The 14248-nt window shown below is 41.7% G+C and overlaps 1 protein-coding gene and 1 pseudogene across 6 annotated transcripts in view; one reads left to right on the top strand and one right to left on the bottom strand.

The window, feature by feature from the left end:
- Nucleotides 1-1884, bottom strand: part of CEP112 (centrosomal protein 112) — a 646693-nt gene extending 644809 nt beyond the window's left edge. For 3 of the 6 annotated variants that reach the window (XR_005195271.1, XM_017497316.2, XM_017497311.2), the window contains exon 1: nucleotides 1665-1884. The gene's annotated coding sequence lies outside the window, so the exon portion shown is untranslated. Of the gene's footprint in view, nucleotides 1-1328; nucleotides 1591-1664 lie in introns of those variants that run through there. The other 3 variants (XR_005195272.1, XM_017497317.2, XM_017497312.2) reach the window with 2 other exon arrangements.
- A 4461-nt stretch (nucleotides 1885-6345) lies between these two features.
- On the top strand, nucleotides 6346-7652 carry LOC108281646 (annotated as a pseudogene).
- The last annotated feature ends 6596 nt before the right edge of the window (nucleotides 7653-14248 follow it).

The raw sequence follows: 14248 nt of genomic DNA, 5'->3' as shown, positions 1-14248 counted from the left end.
AAAATTGAAAATTGAAAAACAAATTACATCATAATCACAAATTATATCTACTTACTTCCAGCTTTTCAAAAGTTTCATACCGTTTATCAGAATTGAAAATTTAAATGATAGAATTGAAAAATAAGTAAAGCAACATCTTTGGCTTAGGCTTAAAGTACTTATTATAGTGTGCCTATTAGTTACATAAATAATTTCAAAGGTAACACAGGACGGAAGTTGTAGTGAGCTGAGATCGCACCACTGCACTCCAGCCTGAGCAACAAAGCAAGACTCTGTCTGAAAAAAGTTAAATAATTTCAAAGGTAAAAAAGAAGTAAATTGGGTGATTTTTGCTTATAGCTACAATCTATATCTGGATCATGTCTCATATCAAACTCACCCACATTGTCTTTTTTTTAAACCTGTTTCTTTGTGGACAGCTACAAAATCGGCTACGGCCTTCTCAGGTGTTTACCTGCCCTAGACTCAGCAAACATAACCAAGGCACAAGTATTAAAACGTCTGGGAAAAAAAGGAGTCACAACTGCCAAGCAAAGAATACACTTAATTCGTATCACATTTCTTGCCAAACAAAACGAACGTCTTGGAAGTTGTGTAAAATCCATTTTGTCCAATCAAATCATATTTTAAATATATTGCGGGTTATTAAAGAAAACTGAGAAAATGTCGACAAGTGAAAAAGGTTTCCAGGTGCACGTTTTCTCTGGCTTACACGTGTGGATGTTTTGACAGGAGCCTTCCCTGACTCTGCCAGTAGCTCGGGGTGTGCGTTAGCAACAAATAGTATATTCCCTGGCCTGGCCCTGCCATTTTCATGGTCATTTCACAGAGGAGGAAGCTAAGGCTTAAGTGAGGTGAAGCCACTGACCTAGGTTCTTAGCGACAGTGACAGCTGGGCCTGAAACAAATTATTAATACCATGCATTCCACTGCTCTGCAGCCTGACCACTATGGAGAGGCTCATGGAATTTAATGTGCCTTTTCTATCTTATTTTGACTCATCTTAAAATATTAAAGACAAATAAAAATAGCCGTGCAATGATCAGAAAAGCTGTGCACGTTGACTTATGTCTTTCTCTTGAACACTTAAAAATAATTAACTCAGAAACTCGGGGAAGCATCCTACACGCGGCAGTGCTGGGCTAGGGCCTCTCAAAGCCGACCGTCTATGACTTTCTGCAAACCAGCCAGCGCCCTGGTTCTGTCCCCGCGAATCCAGCTGATTGTTGTGAGACGCTTTTCTGGGAGGGAATTGAAAACTCCTGCGGTGCTGTTCCTGGCAGCCCCTCCTCGGCCCGCCGAGGCCCAGGCCCAGGCCGCGCTCCTACCTTGTCCAGGACACAGATTTCCTCTCACAGTCGCAAACCCTTGGGTCAGATTCCTGGACCACGTCAGGCCGATCACACGGCTGATCAAACTTTACTCAGAACTTTCCCAAGCCGTCCCGCCCTGAATCGCGCTCTGCCTGCCGGGGACACCACGGCCGGCAGCGCCGGGACCCCCGGGGCGCGCGCCCCACAGGCCCGAAGAACGGGCCCCGGGCCTGCGGGCGAAGCCCCTCCTCGAACGGGCCCGCACGGGCGCGGCGGCCGCCACCGGCGCAAAATTCCACTCGAGAACCTGGTGGGAGGGGCAGGGGAAAGAAATTCGTAAGAAACGAGAACCTGGCGCCACCACAGGCAAGCTTTCCGCTCGGCCGCCGCCGTCGACGCCGCCGCCCCCGCCGCCCCTACCAAACGGTTTCAAATCCTTGCGGGCCGCTGGGTCGCCGCCGCCCAGCAGCCCGGGGGCGGGAACTTCCGCGCTCGCATTTCCCCGCCCCCTGCCCCACCCCTCTGGCCTGCGGCGCCGTTGCCATGGCGACCCCCCAGCGGCGGCGACCACCAGTGCCTCAAGCTGGGGGCGGAGACTTCCGCGGGGGCATTTCTCCGCCCTCCAGCGGCGGCGTGCGCGCGACGCAGTTGCCATGGCGACACTCCCTATGGCCTAGCTGCAGCCAGGCTCGCCCCCGAGCTTGCGCGCCCCTTTCTGGTCCTGGCCGAGGCTTCCGGGATGACCCGACCGCTGTTTGATGCAGCTGCCCTCTGGCATCCCGCGCAAAGAGTCGCTTGTGATCACGTTAGGGACCGTGGCGAAAGAATAACGGCACAGAAAATGGGGCGGCTGGAGTATGTTCACAGAAGCCGGGAGTCCGTTATGTGGACAGACAAATTTCCTCACTCTCTGATAAATCACAACCCAAATGAAATTATTTTCAAGTTTCTATTTAAAACCCATCCCACTGGAAGTAAACACCAACGGCTCTTTCTTGTTTCAAAGACAAATCATGCTAAGGAAAATAAAGGGTATAGACTGCTTTTAAGACTGTTTGGTTTTCAAAAGCATATTTGAACATGTTTACAGCAAAGGAATGATCTATAATCCAGATCATTTGCACTGAGAATCAAGGATGCAAAGCCGAGCATGCAATTGCAGAAATTGAACCAGTCGGTGAAGACATTCAAAATAGATAAACTACACCACTCCAGCCTCAGGAGAAGGAGGATATTGGTCAAAGGTTACAAAATTTAAGTTAGATGGGAGGAATAAGTTCAAGAGATCTATTGTACAACGTGGTGACCATAGTTAATGACAATGTATTGTGTTCTTGAAAATTGCTTAAAGAGTGCATCTTAAGTGTTCACATCACAAAATTGATGAGTATGTGAAGCAATGCATATGTTAATTAGCTTGATTAGTCATTTCACAATATTGTGAATGAAAAATATATGCAATTTTAAAATTATAAATAAACTGCATTGCTAAAAGAATATGAAATGAATTTGACAAATGGTGTCTAAATGAATATGAAAAGGAAACTAAAGGATAAATAAATAGAAGATAAATCAAAGGAAAAAATGTAACAAGCTAAAGCTCATCTCAGAGGAAATTACAGCAGAAAAAATATGACTGCAAGTGACAAATGTCTTTAAATTTCCTCTACTTAGGTGAAAATAAGATCAGGAAATCTCCCTTCCCATTGTTTTTTTCAAGTCTTGCTCTGTCACCCAGACTGGAGGGCAGTGGTGCGATCTCAGCTCACTGCAACCTCTGCCTCCCAGGTTCAAGCAATTCTCCTGCCTCAGCCTCCCGAGCGGTTGGGATTACAGGCATCCACCAGCAGGCCCAGCTAATTTTTTTATTTTTAGTAGAGATGGGGGTTTCATCATGTTGGCCAGGCTGGTCTCAAACTCCTGACCTTGTGAACTGCCTGCCTCGGCCTCCCAAAGTGCTGGGATTACAGGCGTGAGCCACCGTACCCTGCCTTCCTTCCCACTTTTAAGAACAAGCTGATTGTCACTTTTTTCATTTATATTTTTTTTGTTTATATGTATATACACACATTTTTATGCAAAGAAAAATGTTAAGATATGCATAGTTTTATTATTTACGTTATGCATATATAACATAAATGGGATACCAGCTTGAGTCTGAGCTGTGTTCACCTTAGAACTCCAGCCTAGATGTCATGTTTAAAGGAATTGTGGGCAAGGTTCACTTGGAACCTCCTTACCTGAGAACCAAGGAACCTCCTAGAAAGTAAGTCATCCTGGTGGAGCGCATTGGCTCGCGCCTGTAATCCCAGAACTTTGGGAGGCTGAGGCGAGTGGATCATGAGCTCGGCAGTTTGAGACCAGCCAGGCCAATATGGTGAAACCCCATCTCTACTAAAAATATAAAAATTAGCTGGCATGGTGGCAGACGCCTGTGGTCCCAGCTACTCAGGAAGCTGAGGCAGGAGAATCGCTTGAACCCAGGAAGTGGAGGTTGCAGTGAGCCAAGATCATGCCACTGCACTCCGGCCTGGGTAACAGAGCGAGACTCCATCCAAAAAAAAAAAAAAAAAGTAAGTCATCCTAAAGATATCTGGTTCAATGGTAATATGCAAATATTGAAGGGGAAAGTGATGCTACAGTAGTGGCCATGAATTGCCCTTCATGTAGCATCCTTCTTTTTGTATGAGTAATTCCTAAACTTACAGTGTAAATAACTTTCTTTGAGAATTTTCTTTTTTCTTTTTTTAGAGGCAGAGTCTGGCTGTATCACCTAGGCTGGAGTGCAGTGGCGTGATCATAGCTCACTACAGCCTCCAACTCCTGAGCTCAAGCAATCCTTCCACCTCAGCCTCCCAAGTAGCTCAGTCAAAGACAGAGCTCTACTATAAGGTAGTTCTTTCAGATACAGAGCACCCATGTGACTCATCCTGAGGACCTCTACAAATATTTAGGAAGAAATTGCTGAACTCAGAGTCCATTCAGGGACCTCAAGGATGAAGCCAGATAAATATTCTCTTGTAACAGTTGCAGTGTAGCCCCAGGCTTATGTGGCCTGAAAAATGCAGTGTCTCAGTGTTTTACAGCCAAACACCTATGGTAACCAGTGAATTTTCCTTCTATTTCTAGTTACTTCATAAAGATAATAATCTTCCAACTCAATGTACATTTATTGAACACCTGGTATATGCAGGCATTTTAAGGGAATGTTTCCTCTACTAGAGATGCTGTGACACTTTGCTCTTCACCTTAGCTTAAATGTTAGTACCTCAGAGGGGCCTTCACTAATTCTCAAACTAGCCCTTATTCCCTTTCAAATCCCCTGGTTCTCTTTTCTTCATTTCATTTATCAAAATTGTTATCAAATATTAATTGGTGTAATCTTTTTATTTTTTTACTGTTTTTTTTTTGTTTGTTTGTTTTGTTTTTTTTGAGACAGAGTCTCACTCTGCCACCTAGGCTGGAGTGCAGTGATGCGATCTCAGCTCACTGCAACCTCCACCTCCCAGGTTCAGCGATTCTCCTGCCTCATCCTCCCTAGTAACTGGGATTACAGCTGGGTGCCACCATGCCCAGCTACTTTTTTATATATTAGATAGAGGTGGGGTTTCACCATGTTGATTGGGCTGATCTCAAACTCCTGACCTCAAGTGATCCACCTACCTCGGCCTCCCAGAGTGCTGGGATTACAGGTGTAAACCACCATGCCCAGAGCAGGTGTAATCTTTTTAAAATGTCGATAGTTTCCAAAAGAATCCTGTTAGGTTCATGATTGCACAGACCGCACCTTCCAGGGTAGCACATAGAGACAATCCATAAGTGTTCATTGAATCACCAAATGAATGCACATTAACTTTCATGCTTTTTTCTGCACACGAGGTAGACTATGGCCACCCTATTTATAAGGCTTCCAGTGGAGAAACCTGGAAGACTGTCTTTTCTGAATTCAATTCTCTTGCTAAGGAGAGTGAAGCTGATTGGTCTAATTTGAATCAGGTAAGCACAATTACTCCAACGCGATGTGGGCAAGAGATTGGGCATCCCACTGTATAAACATGATGTTGTTAGCTCATCTTTGCACTTGGGGGAGAAGGGTTGGGTTCTTTTCTCGGAGAATGGAACTGATCGGACTCCAAATGGCTCCAACTACAACAAAGAATCTGGACTTGTGAGAAAAAAGATAAGTCTTCACTCTCCAAAAATGCATGATATAGTAGGAGGTGGTAAGACCAATACCAAATAACCATATTTTGATTCAGATTATGTCACCTGGCTTAAAAGGTATATAAATAATGTTATGGGATAGAAAGAAAACACTGTGTTGTGATTATAAAGTTAGTGTAGGAACATATATACAGAACCTGGTTTTATCTTTGATAAAAAGATAGTGACATTGAAACATTATTTCCATTGAAAATATTGTTTCCTAACAGCTACAAATGACTTAAATGAAAGTAGATTTGTTTCAAAAACAAATGACATCTTACCTCAATTTTAAAAAATCAAATGGCAACAATGTTGATAATCGTAGTATAAACAGGACCCTAAAAAAATGATTGTTTTTCTTTCCTCTGTGGGAAGGTAATTGTTCCATACTCCCCATGCTGAAAGGGATCTTCTTATTTTCAAAATATAAACTTAAGAACTAGTCTAAAATGACATTAAACAATATGAACTCAATTATTCTCTACAAAAAGAAAAAAAAAAACACAGGAAAATGTGAGCTTGTAATAATTAGAAAGATAATAATTATTCATATGTAATTTGAACTAACCTGCATCTTGTAAGAATTAAATCTGATGATCTGCATATTTTAAACTCTTGCTCTGTAAAATTAAAGAAACTATAATAGGAGACCTAGAGGTTACCTTTGTTGGTTTAAGCCACTGTTATCTGGGTTTTTTGTTTTGCAAAGTCAAATGTAAATCCGAGGGAAGAAGAGGAGCTGGGCCTGAAGGAGCCTCTGGGGAATCACTACTGCTGTGGGTGTTTGCAAGTGGCAGGGAGCCAGGCCTGGGCAGGGTTTGTCACGATGCCAGAGCGGGCGGTGCAGAAGGTAGTGGTCACTCCCTGGTGCTGCTCCGTGTGGTGGATCATTTCAATCGAATGGTCAAGGTTGGAAACCAGAAGTGCGTTGTTGGCATGCTTTTGGGGTCATGGCACAAGAAATTACTTGATGTATTGAACAGTTTTGCAGTTCCTTTCAATGAAGATGACAAAGACAATTCTGTGTAGGTTTTAGACCATGATTTGGAAAGCATGTATGGAATGTTTAAGAAAGTCAATGCCAGAGAAAGAATAGTTGGCTGATACTCTGCAGGTCCTAAACTACACAAGAATGACATCACCATCAATGAACTCATGAAAAGTTCATTAATTAATTAATTAATTAATTAATTAATTTGGTATTGGTCTTACCACCTCCTACTATATCATGCATTTTTGGAGAGTGAAGACTTATCTTTTTTCTCACAAGTCCAGATTCTTTGTTGTAGTTGGAGCCATTTGGAGTCCGATCAGTTCCATTCTCCGAGAAAAGAACCCAACCCTTCTCCCCCAAGTGCAAAGATGAGCTAACAACATCATGTTTATACAGTGGGATGCCCAATCTCTTGCCCACATCGCGTTGGAGTAATTGTGCTTACCTGATTCAAATTAGACCAATCAGCTTCACTCTCCTTAGCAAGAGAATTGAATTCAGAAAAGACAGTAATCGAGTAATGACCAATAACTCGATATTGGTCATTACTGACATGAAGCCAAAGGACCTAGGTCTGCCCACAGAAGCATACATTTCAGTGGAAGAAGTCTATGATGATGGAACTCCAACCTTGAAAATATTCGAGCACGTGACCAGTGAAATTGGCGCAGAGGAAGCTGAGGAAGTTGAACACTTGTTATGAGACATCAAAGACATGACAGTGGGCACTCTTTCCCAGTAGATCACAAACCAGGTCCATGGTTTGAAGGGACTGAACTCCAAGCTTCTGGATATCAGGAGCTACCTGGGAAAACTAGCCACAGGCAAGCTGCCCATCAACCACCAGATCATCTACCAGCTGCAGGACGTCTTCAACCTGCTGCCAGACATTAGCCTGCAGGAGTTTGTTAAGGTCTTTTCCCTGAAGACTAACAACCAGCTGGTGGTAGTGTACTTGGCCTCGCTGATCCATTCTGTGGATCATCAACAACAAGAATGCCAACCGCGATGCAGAGAAGAAAGAAGGGCAGGAGAAAGGAGAGCAAAAAGATAGAAAAGATGACAAGGAGAGGGATAAGGGAAAGAGTGATGTAAAGAAAGAAGAGAAAAATAAAACATGTATTAAAATAGCTTTTTGATGCCTGAAATCCCAGCACTTTGGGAGGCCAAGGTGGGTGGATCACCTGAGGTCGGGGGTTCAAGACCAGCCTGACCAACATGGAGAAACCCCGTCTCTAATTAAAAAAAAAAAGAAAGAAAAAAAAAGAAATACAATGTAATTATTAGAGATAAAATAACATACATAAACCCTAAGTTGAAGAGAGGGGAAGAATAAAAGACAGGGGAAAAAAAACAAACTGTGGGTCAGGTTGAAGGTGGAAATACTTTAATGTAATAATAAAAGTTTTGTTCTCCAAAAAGAAAAAATAATAATAATACAAAATTATCCAGGTGTGGTGGTGCTCACCTGTAACCCCAGCTGCTAGGGAGACTGAGGCAGAAGAATCGCTTGAACCCGGTAGGCGGAAGGTGAAGTGAATCAAGATCACACCATTGCACTCCATCCTGGGCAACAAGAGCGAAATTCTGTCTCAAAAAAATAAATAAATAAATAAATAAATAAATAAATAAATAAATAAAATTTAGAAATAAAAACAAAAAGTTTTCATGGTTTCATTTCCCTTACAAGGAAATTGAAAAATACCAAAACGTTAAAAGGAGAAAAAAATTACGGGTAATCCTGCCATTAAGTAATAACCACTATTAACATTTGTATATACTTACTCAAATTTTTGTATCTATATCATCATTTTTAATGTCTACTTATTATATCATCATGTGGATATAACAATTTTCTTAATTGCTCTCCTGTGGTTACCAATTTTTTTGCCCTTATAAATAATGGTGCAATAAATGCCTTTGAATATATACATCTTGGTTGAAGTTTTAGCTATCTCCATAAGAGATTCCCATGGGAATTATAAAAGCATTAAGGCTTTTCATCAGTACTGCCAAATGACTTACTGGAAGTATTCTGCAAATTTTCAATTTCACTCAATGGTCTGTAAGAATGGCTGTCTCACATTCATGGTTTTTAAAACCTGAGCTAATTGTACATTACAAAACAAAGCATCTCTTTTTGCTTTGCATTTTTCACTATTAGAGAAGTTGAAATATTTAAATATCTCTATTAGTCTTTTGTTCTTCTGCAAAATATCTCTTTTGCCTTTTGTCTATTATGTGGAATTTTATATATAGTTACATAGATATATTAGACAGCTATAAATATCTTTCATATTGTTAATTTATTGTTTCAAAACTAGCAATATGCATAAGCTAACATTCAAAATAATCAAATTTCCATGATTCACCATTTCCATTAAGATACTCTGTATCATTAGAGTGAAATACATAAATGACTTTTAGCTATCTAGATGGAAAACAATTTGTGAATATCATCAATAATTATAATTAACATAGAAACACATTAGAGACAAATAAGAGAACAATCCTGAACCTGGTAAATTCCTTAAATTGAACAGTAAGTAATGCAGAATTGTCTATTTACAGACCACAAAAGTATATGTTATATCACAAATGAATGCATTATAGGCTGGGCACAGTGGCTTACGCCTGTAATCCTAATACTGTGGGAGGCTGAGGCAAGCAGATTACTTGAGTCTAGGTGTTTCAGACCAGCCTGGGCAAAATAGCAAGACCCTGTCTCTATTTTTCTTTTTTTTATTTTACTTTAAGTTTTGGGGTACATGTGCAGATCTTGCAGGATTGTTACATAGGTACACGTATGCATGGTGGTTTGCTGCCTCCATCCCCCGATCACCTACATTAGGTATTTCTCCTAATGTTATCCCTCCCCAATCTCCCCACCCCCTGTTATCCCTTCCCTAGGCCCCCACCCCCCAGCAGACTCCAGTGTGTGATGTTCCCCTCTCTATGTCCACGTGTTATCACTGTTCAACACCCACTTATGAGTGAGAACATGCGGTGTTTGGTTTTCTGTTCTTGTGTCAGTTTGCTGAAAATCATGGTTTCCAGATTCATCCATGTTCCTGCAAAGGACATGAACTCATCCTTTTTTACGGCTGCATAGTATTCCATGGTGTATATGTGCCACATTTTCTTTATACAGTCTATCTTTGATGGGCATTTGGGTTGGTTGCAAGTCTTTGCTATTGTAAACAGTGCTGCAATAAACATACGTGTGCATGTGTCTTTATAATAGATCGATTTATAATCCTTTGGCGATATGCCCAGTAATGGAATTGCTGGGTCAAATGGTATTTCTATTTCTAGATCCTTGAGGAATATTTTTTAAATAAAATGAATAAGGGCTGGGCACAGTGCTTCATGCCTGTAATCCCAGCACTTTGGGAGGCGAAGGCAGGCAGATCATCTGAGTTTGGAAGTTCAAGACCAGCCTGACCAACGTGGAGAAACCCTGTCTCTACTAAAAATACAAAATTAGCTGGGCATGATGGCACATGCCTGTAATCTCAGCTACTCTGGAAGCTGAGGCAGGAGAATCGTTTGAACCTGGGAGGTGGAGGTTTCGGTGTGCCAAGATCATACCATTGCACTCCAGCCTAGTCAACAAAGGCGAAACTATGTCTCAAATAAATAAATGCATACATACATACAATACATACAGTATAAAGATTGGAGAAACTAAGAATTATGAGGCATATTTTCTTTTCTTCACTACTAAAAAAAGAGTCACTGCCTTTAGCACAATGACTTTGGATTTCTTCCTTACGCTAGAACCAAGCAATATTCATTTCATTCCTCCTTCTGCTGTTTATTCTATCTTAGCCTGTTTTCATGCTATAGGACATTAACAGAGATAAACTGGCTACTCTTTCTCCCTTCCCTTCAGTAATATACATATCATCATAATGCCCTAGCCAGTATCCATAAAACTAACCACCTAGGGTACTTCCTAGCCTTGCATATGCAACAATTCTACCAACTTGTGTTTCAGCAGTAGGCTGTAAAACTCCAACTTTAAAGTGCAAATATTTCCAGGAATCCACTGGGAAAAGTCATAGCTTAACTGGCAGAATAAAAATAGCACGAAAGACATCATTCTGAAGTTTGGATATCTGGTTCTGTCACTTATTAGCTTTGTGACCTGGGTAAACCAAGTTACATAATCTTCCTAAGCTTCAGTTTATTTATTTTCCTTATGGGATGATTGAGGAGATTGAGTTAACAGAGGAGAGATATATAGAAAAATTTACCCAGTGCCTGACGCAGGAAATTTCAATACCAAGTCTTATTTTCTTTCCCAACTGTTTTGTCAGCACTTTGGAAAGGAATAGATACCACTAGGAGGCAGCAATAGCACACAAAGAACTAATCATTATGTCCATGTGCATGCGCGTGTGGGTGCGCGCGCACACACACATATACACACACACATTCACATGCACTTGCATGGCCACATACACAAAGCACACGCATTAAACTACATACACAAATCCACATGCATACCACACATACCACGTATATACTCACACACACAAAAGGGACAAATATGCTCACACACTTGCACACCAATCACATACACACTCTCACACACACAGGCATACTGGCACACACACGCACACAGCTCAAGCTGTTTTCTTTCCTTTTCTTTCCTTCTTTTATCTTTTTAATCTTTTATTGAGCAATTAAAGCAGGGAATGATCCTCAGGCTAGTAGATGGGAAATGTCACTGAGGAATAGTACTTCTTATTATTGAGTTTGGGGCACAAGAATGAGATCCTATATACTGAAAGACTGATCAACATGTTACAAATGAGAGAATTATATTATAAACTTCTTGCAGAAATATAAGAGGTAAGTTAAAACACTGATTCTTGGCTGGGCGCAGTGGCTCACGCCTGTAATCTCAGCACTTTGGGAGGCAGAAGCAGATCACAAGGTCAAGAGATCGAGACCACCGTGGCCAGCATGGTGAAACCCTGCCTCTACTAAAAATACAAAAATCAGCCAGGCGTGGTGGCGCCCACCTGTAATCCCAGCTACTCGGGAGGCTGAGGCAGAAGAATCACTTGAACCTGGGAGGCAGAGGTTGCAGTGAGCCAAGATGGCACCATTGTACTCCAGCCTGGGTGACAGAGAGAGACTCCATCTTAAAAAGCAAACAAACAAACAAAAAAAAAATGGATTCCTTTGTATTTAGAATGCCGCCCTGCCATAAACCAAGAGGAAAAAGATGGTCATTGGCAAGCACCTTCAGAGACCTACTTGTCTTGGAAGAAGACCTCCTTAGCCAAATGCATATATAGAGTTTATAGTTATATAGTTATATGCATTTATAGAGTTACAGTTATATAGTTTATAGAGTTTATTTAGTCTATGATTGCTTGGTGAGTAATATTACTTTGGGAAGATTCAATTCAACTGTGCAAAAATAGAGAATGATAACCAGCTCCTTGTGGTTGTAGTTCTTTCTTCGCTAGGCTACCTATGACGGCTAGTCCTTCCTGTACTGTCTCCAGCAGGGGAGATCACTACACACTATGGCTAGGAAGGGTGCAGCAGAACTGTGATGATAGGCAACCTAGTGATCAAAAGCATTTAAGAGGAAAAATGCTTGAAAAAGGGAATCTACTTATGGCACGAAATGGACCACAAAGTCACTAAACAGAGGGGCTTGCATTTGGGCACATTCTGCTCATGGACTCCTCAAATCCAAATTGCCTCTTCCAATTACAAAAATAGCAGCTTTTTATTTCCGTGAAAATATCGTTAAATTAGAGGAATCAGGACGATCGTCTAAGCTCTAAAGTCTACTCATTACTTTTCAGGGATCCAAACCTATCCAACAGCCTAAAATGCCTTTCAGTGAATAAAATGACACAAAACACAACCTTCAACAAACTTGCTATATCCAGGAGCTTGTTGGTTGAATAGGCTCAGGAAGGGAGGAGTGTTGGAAAGGTGCTACGTGTGTAGAAGAGAAGTGCTGAGGTGTCAAAGTTAGGCATGCTGAGGCTGGGCATGGTAGCTCACGCCTGTAATCCAGCACTTTGGGAGGCTGAGGTGGGTGGATCACCTGAGGTCAGGAGTTCAAGACTAACCTGACCAACATGGTGAAACCCCGTCTCTACTAAAAATACAAAATTAGCCAGGCATCGTGGTGCATGCCTGTAATCCCAGCTACTCGGGAAGCTGAGTCAGGAGAATTGCTTGAACCCGAGAGGCAGAGGTTGCTGTGAGCCGAGATCATGCCATTGCACTCCATCCTGGGCAACAACAGCAAAACTCCATCTCAAAAAAAAAAGGGGGGGTGCATGCTGAATATCTGATGCTACCAAAATGCAGACCTAATTATTATGTATAGGAGTAGTGTATGTGTATATAAATATGTGTATGTATTTCCTAGCTCTGTCTGTTGAAGAGCACCTAGAAGCAGTGATGCCTCAGTATCAATGAGCACACCCAGACACAGCGCAGACCTTGATTTCTAAACACCATAATCTTCAGCTCACTGGGGAAAGTGGAGGTTTAAAAATTATGACACGCTTGGAGTCCTGTGTTTTAACCAAAAGTAAAGAAGTGCTCGAAGACGGAGGTGGAGGAAGGTGACCAAATAGAGACCTCCAGTGATCATCCCCCTCATAGAGACACCAAATAGAACAACCACCCAGGCAGAAAAGCACCTTCATAACAAATTGGTTTTTAAGGTTAAGTAAAGGGAATCTGGATGACAGATTCCAGAAAAAGGGAATTTTGAATGACAGCCTAGAAGGGAGGGGAGTCACTCTGGTCTCTGTAAAAGGAAGAGAAGCATCTTGGAGAAAAGATCCAGTCCCTATTACATGGAATCGGGTTAAGTTCTAAGAAAGACACATGGATGGAGAAATTCTATGGAGAACACAGGTTGTAGGAGAGGTGATGCATAGTACACAGTGCAGACGGCAAAGGGAAATAACTCCAGGACTTTTGTAAAAACAAGGACTAAAGAGTTGGGGTGGTAGCTGGAATAAAGATGTAAAGTAACAGGGCTTTTTTTTTTTAAATGGGTGATATTCCTGTGTATCTGTGTGCTGATTGAAGTGTTTCAATAAAAAGGGAAAAATAAGCATGAATGAGCACTAATTGGAGGAGAAAAATCCTTAAATAGGAGAGAGAAGATGAGACCTCGCACATAAAGAGAGGGTTTGTCCCCGGATGTTCATTCATTGTAACCAGACAGAAGGCAGATTCCATGTTTGCCAATACCGGTAGACTGATGGATTTGGGAGTGGAAAGATACAAACAAGATCTTTTCTATTTTGTCAGTGAAATAAGGAGCCAGCTTTTCAGCTAAGAGTGAGGAGAAAGAAGGTGGCTTCAGGAGGGTTAAGAGGGGAAATAGCCACTTTAGAGAGTAAGAGAGTGAACAAACTAGAGAAATACGACAGGATTCTCAGGCAGAGCTGGAGGCCCATGTAAAGTTTGTGTTTATGAATTTAAAATGGGACCTGTTGGCATGATTGTGAGTTTCTCTTTTTTTTCCAGCCACATTCAGCTCCTCAGGTGCAGGCATAAGGAAGGCAGATAGCGCCAGGGTTGAGTTCAGCCAGCAAACACTACCAAAGGAGAGAGGGGCAAGGGAGTTGAATATATGCAAAGGAATGATGTCAATGATGAGTTATGGAATTGTGGTGGATATAGAAAAAATTTTTGGTGCTATGTAAACCCAGCATCAAGGATGCAAATCCAG

Source organism: Cebus imitator, unplaced genomic scaffold (assembly GCF_001604975.1).
Source record: "Cebus imitator isolate Cc_AM_T3 unplaced genomic scaffold, Cebus_imitator-1.0 Scaffold229, whole genome shotgun sequence".
NCBI classification, from domain to species: domain Eukaryota; kingdom Metazoa; phylum Chordata; class Mammalia; order Primates; family Cebidae; genus Cebus; species Cebus imitator.
Note: the sequence above shows the minus strand (reverse complement) of the source record. Positions and strands in the feature narration are given on the sequence as shown.